Raw genomic sequence first — 6,000 nt, forward strand, 5'->3', positions numbered from 1 at the left:
GTTTCCGTGTGCGGCTCTGGCTCGCCAGAGCAGCGATGTCACACTGGCCACGTGACCCGGAAGTGTCTCCGGACAGCGCTGGCCCCTGGCCTCTTAAGTGAGATGGGCGCACAACCCCAGAGTCTGGCAAGACTGGCCCGTACGGGCAGGGGTACCTTTACCTTTACCTTAATTTTGTTCTAGGTATAAGCTTTCGTGGTATCTGAAGAAGTGTGCATGCACACGAAAGCTTAGACCCAGAACAAACTTAGTTGGTCTCTAAGGTGCTACTGGACAATTTTATATATATATATTGACGACTGTTAATGACTGCAATTAGTCCTACAGGAAAAAGCAAGGGATAGTATGCATATGATTAGCATATGTAATGAGACATCTTATTACATATTTCATACATTATTTCCTTGACATCTGAAGGGAGGGCGTTCCACAGGGAGGGTGCCACTACTGAAAAGGCCCTCTGCCACTCGAGTCTCATTGGCATTTTGTAATATCTGCATTCATTCACAAATACGGAGGCCTCAGGGGAGGAAGCTTAAGGGAAAGGAATCCTGAGACCCTCCAAAAGTTCTCAGGCTCTCAGCAGCCAGCATGGCCAATGGTCAGGAATGGTGGAGGTCCAAGAGCTCCCCCCCTCTTCCCTGCCTGACTCTCCTTCACACAGGGACAGTGAGATGATAGCATCCTAAATCTGAACCTTCTCTGATTACTTTCTCTTGTTCAGAACGTTCTGGGAAATTTCCCCTATCAAGAAGCAGTTGTCTGACCATTTACAGTTGTTCCCATGGCAACACATCACCCATAGTTTGCCTAAGAAAAACGATGTGCCTGGTCAACAGGCTGCTTGACCAGCCTGAAGGAGTCCTTGGGGCCACTAACTCTCCTCTTCTGCAACTCCTGATCTTAAAAGAAAGCCTTTCTTCCCACAGCAGGGAGTTGAACTATGGAACTCACTCCTGCAGGGGCAGCTATGGCTCTCTTTGGATCTCTTGGATCTCTTTAAAGGACAATTGGAACGGTCTCCCTTGGAAGGCTGTGGACTCTCCTTCCTTGGAGGCTTTTAAGGAGAGGTTGCCTGACCATCTGTCATGGATGCTAGAGCTGAGATTCCTGCCTTGCAGGGGCTGGTCTAGATGACCCCCCAGGGTCCCTTCCAACTCTAAGATTTGATGATTCCAATTAGACAAATTAATGGAGGAGAGGGTTATTGATGGCTTCTAGTCACAGACACAGGTGGCGCTGTGGGTTAAAGCCTCAGCGCCTAGGGCTTGCCGATCGAAAGGTCGGCGGTTCGAATCCCTGCGGCGGGGTGCGCTACCGCTGCTCGGTCCCAGCGCCTGCCAACCTAGCAGTTCGAAAGCACCCCCGGGTGCAAGTAGATAAATAGGGACCGCTTACCAGCGGGAAGGTAAACGGCGTTTCCGTGTGCGGCTCTGGCTCGCCAGAGCAGCGATGTCACGCTGGCCACGTGACCCGGAAGTGTCTTCGGACAGCGCTGGCCCCTGGCCTCTTAAGTGAGATGGGCGCACAACCCCAGAGTCTGGCAAGACTGGCCCGTACGGGCAGGGGTACCTTTACCTTTACCTTTACTAGTCACAGTAGCTCTGCTCTGCCTCTGCAGTTGGAGGCAGCAATGCTTCTGAATACCAGCTGCCAGAAACCACGGGAGGGGAGATTGGTCTTGAGTTCAAATCCTGCTTGCTGGTTTCCCACAGGCAACTGTTCAGCCACTGTGAGAATATGATGCGGGACTAGATAGGACATTGGTCTGATCCTTTTTATATATATACATTTTTATTGGTTTTTTTACATATCATTTCCAACAATCATTTAACATAACTTCTTATCTTATACAATATTTTTAGACTTCCATCAACCACCTCTGATGATTTTCCATTCTTTATCACTTATTCTGCATTTCTTAATTTCTTTGTTACTCTTAATTATCATTAACTAATAATTTTCTTTATAGTCTTTCCTGTAATATTTCAAATAGTCCTCCTTACAGAACTTCTTGCAGTCCTACTGTTCATTACAATTGCTTTTCATATATTTACTCCAGTCTTCTAAGAATCTCTGGTCCCGCAGGTTTCGAATCCTTCCTGTTAATTTATCTAATTCTGCATAGTCCATTAATTATATCCACCATTCTTATTTTGTCGGTAATTCTTCTTGCTTCCATTTTTGTGCCAAGGGACATTGGTCTGATCCAGCACAAGCTCTTCTTATGCTCTAATATACAGTGGTACCTCGGGTTACAGACGCTTCAGGTTACAGACGCTTCAGGTTACAGATACTTCAGGTTACAGACTCCGCTAACCCAGAAATAGTACCTTGGGTTAAGTACTTTACTTCAGGATGAGAACAGAAATTGTGCGGCAGCAGCGGGAGGCCCCATTAGCTAAAGGGGTGCTTCAGGTTAAGAACAGTTTCAGGTTAAGAACAGACCTCTGGAACAAATAAAGTTCTTAACCCGAGGTACCACTGTCAGCAATGCTGTTAAGGCCTCTGACCTGCCCTTCCTTTGCTAGGCAGATGGCTGGCAACCAGGCCAGGCTGGTGGCGAATGTTTAATCTGTGGCCTCAAAAGGGTGATGGGAGGGCACCCAGTTGGGGAAGGCTTGGCTGGAGAAAACAGAGGAAGCAAGCGCGAGGGTTTCTGTCTGCTGCCTTCAAGTTCCCTTGCTGGGTCTCCTAGAGATGTCTGCCTTGCTCTCTGGGGATTGGCTGCCTATTTTTAGGACTGTCTCTTCTATAACCTATTTGCTTCCAGCAGGCCGCACTTGCCTGTTTGTAAATAAAGCCAATATTGCAAAGACACTCCTCTCTCATCCCAAGGAAACAGGCTGCATGCATATGACCGACATACGAAATGCAGCAGAGTCCTTCTCTTTCTCAATCTCGATCAAAGCTGGTTTGGGGAAACCCATTCAAAATGCAATGCTTTTTTTGTAAGAAACAAGAGGATGGATGCAGGATAGGTTTTGTTTAATCCTCTTTTCAGAGTAAACCAAAGTTTGTGCACAGCCTTATTTGACTTGGAAAGGCATAAGAAACAAGCCCGGAGAAGCAGGCTCAAAAACTTTGGTAGAAAAGTTCACTTCTCCAGAGATCTGTCCAGGGCTGGAGGGGGAAAGTTCATTCCAGATTTCTTGGTTGAGGTTATTGCAGGCCAGAAACACAGCAAAGTCATTCTTCTGGGAATTGGGCAATTGACCTGAAATGACCCTGCAAGGTTACTAAGAACAGAAACTGGTTTCGGGGAAGAAGGAGCGAGCCAAGTCAGGGACACAGCAAGCGGAGCAGCCCTTTCTTTGTGGCTTGAGAAGTGACAGGCCAAATTGCAGGTTTGGCTGCTGCTGGGAGGAGAAGGCAGCGAAGAGTCTTGCAGGTGCTGGGCTGCCTCTTGAGCAGCTGGAAAAGCTAATCACCATCATCAGAACCTGCTCCTGTCGAGCCCTGACCCTGATCTGGGAGGCCAACGCTCACTGGGGTGGGTGGGACTGCAAAGGGAGCTCTTGTGGGCTTCTCTCCGGCGATTCCCAGAATTAAAAACAACAGAGTGAAACTTGGAACTCTTCCCAAGGCCCTGAATTGCTTGCATAAAGGCTAGATTGTATCTGTTCTTTATGGAGCATTCATCCTGATTTGCCTGTGGCAGGAAGAGAGGTGCTCAACAATGAGGGTTCGTCCTGCATTCACACTGAGTTGCTTGCAAGCTGTTCATTCGTTTTCCCCATTGATCACTCCGTCATCCCACCTTTTCCAATGCCCATCCTCATCACTTTCCAAACTGCAAACAGTCTGATTAGTTTATCAAGCCTGGGGGCAGCAGAACTTTTAACTCCATTTTAACTCCACAAACCTGTATTTCCCAGGGTGTGCTTGCATTCCCTCTTACGAAACACTCGCAGTCCAGATGTGCCCTTAGTTATCTCCTAAGGAATAAATTCTCCTAAGGAACTGTGGAGCAATGGATGGATTCTGCTCCTCAGGCCCCCTTCCAACTCCTCAGTTCTGCAGTGGCCAACCAGGCACCTCTGGGAATGGTGCAGGCAGGACACAAGCCCAACAGCACACAGCAGTACAGTATTCAAGGAGGCAAGCGTCTGCCTCTGAGCCCAGATGGGACAGGCAGTTTTTTGCAGAACTCTAGAAATGCTGATTGCTTCTCCCAGTCCTGGGGTGCTCTTCTGCACCTCAGGAAAACAAATGCATGCCAGATACCTCACAAGATTGCAAAAGGACCACGTTTCCCCTACTCCATACAGCCTTAGGGCTCAGCTATGCCGTCGCAGTGATTGACTTCGTTTATTCAACATGAAGTAAAAAGGTGAAGGGACCCCTGACCATTAGGTCCAGTTGTGGCCGACTCTGGGGTTGCGGCACTCATCTTGCTTTATTGGCTGAGGGAGCCGGTGTACAGCTTCTGGGTCATGTGGCCAGCATGGCTAAGCCTGGCGAACCAGAGCAGCATTGCACGGAAACACTGTTTACCTTCCCGCCGGAGCGGTACCCATTTATCTACTTGCACTTTGACGTGCTTTTGAACTGCTAGGTGGGCAGGAGCAGGGACAGAGCAACGGGAGCTCACCCCGTCGCGGGTATTCGAACCGCCAACCTTCTGATTGGCAAGGCCTAGGCTCTGTGGTTTAACCCACAGCGCCACCTGCGTCCCTATCAACATGATGTACTTGCCCCCAATCAGCAGGGTGGTTACCTGGGCTAGCAAAGTTACCCAGGAGAAGGCAGGCATAGATAGTCATGCTATGCAGACCAAGGATGGGGACACTGGCACACTCCTGGGTTGCAATCCCAGCTCTCTCCAGCCAGCATGTCTAGTGGTCAGCAGGAAGGTGGGATTGAAGTCCCCCCTCCACATCTGGAGAACCACAGGTTCCCCCTCCCTGATGCACCCAGAAGTTGGTGGTATCTGTTTCGTGCCGGGGCAGGTGAGGTAAACATACATTTCTGTTTAGGGGAAACACGTGTGACTCATGGCGAGAAGGAGAGAGATCTCGGCGGTGAATCACATCGGAAAAGGGCAGGAATATCCTCAGGTAACGGATGCGAGGAAGCAATGGGTTATCCTTAAAGGACCGCACCAGAGACAGTCAAGAGGCCTCCCAAAGAGATGCAGAGGAATGTGTCTCTCTGGGGAAGCCTCCCCCAAACTGGGGCTCCCCCAGATATAGCCAAACTACAGATCCCAGCACCCCTGGCCCGAGGCCATCCTGGCTGCTGGTCTCCACTGGGTCAGCTTCTCTGGGGTCACACAGGGTCTGGGCACCTGCCTGCTTTGGGGCTATGTGGAGGCCTCTGGCTAGCCAGCGCTGGCACTGGGAGAAAGATGCTGAGCTGGAGGCACCCCAGTCTGAGCAAGCAGGGGGCATCTTCTGTCCTGCTAGGCCAGCCCCTTCACCAATCTGGTGCCCTCCAGATGTTTTGGTCTATAGTTCCCACAAGATCCAGCCAGCACAGAAAAGGGTGAGCAGGTAGATTAGGGAACACCTCTCTAAACTGGGCAAGGAGGGTCTTGGGGGCTTTTCAGCTTAGAGAAAAAGTGAGGCCACAGGAAATAAATTTGTGACATCATCATGGCATTGAGGAAGCGCATAGAGAAAAGCTTCCCTCCCTCTCCCCTGAAGCTCGAACTTGGGAACATCCACCAGCTGAGTGGATTCAGGACAGATAAAAGAAAGTGCTTTTTCACGCAGTGCAGACAATGGAACTCACTGCCACTGGAAGCAGTGATGGCCAAAGACCTGGATGGCTTTAAAAGAGGATCAGACAAATTCATGGAGAAGGAGGAGGGAGCTATGGGTTGCTCCTGGCCACAGTGGCTAAGCCCTGCTCTCCACAGCTGCAGCCAGTTTGCAAATACCAGTCGCTGGAAGCTGCGGGAGGGGAGAGGCCTCTGGTGCTCAAATCCTGCTTGTGGGTAGATCACTGTGAGAACAGGATGCTGGACTGGGTGATCCAGCAGGCTCTCCTTACGTG

This window comes from Podarcis melisellensis (assembly GCF_964234715.1).
Source record: "Podarcis melisellensis genome assembly, chromosome: 11".
In the NCBI taxonomy this organism is placed as follows: domain Eukaryota; kingdom Metazoa; phylum Chordata; class Lepidosauria; order Squamata; family Lacertidae; genus Podarcis; species Podarcis melisellensis.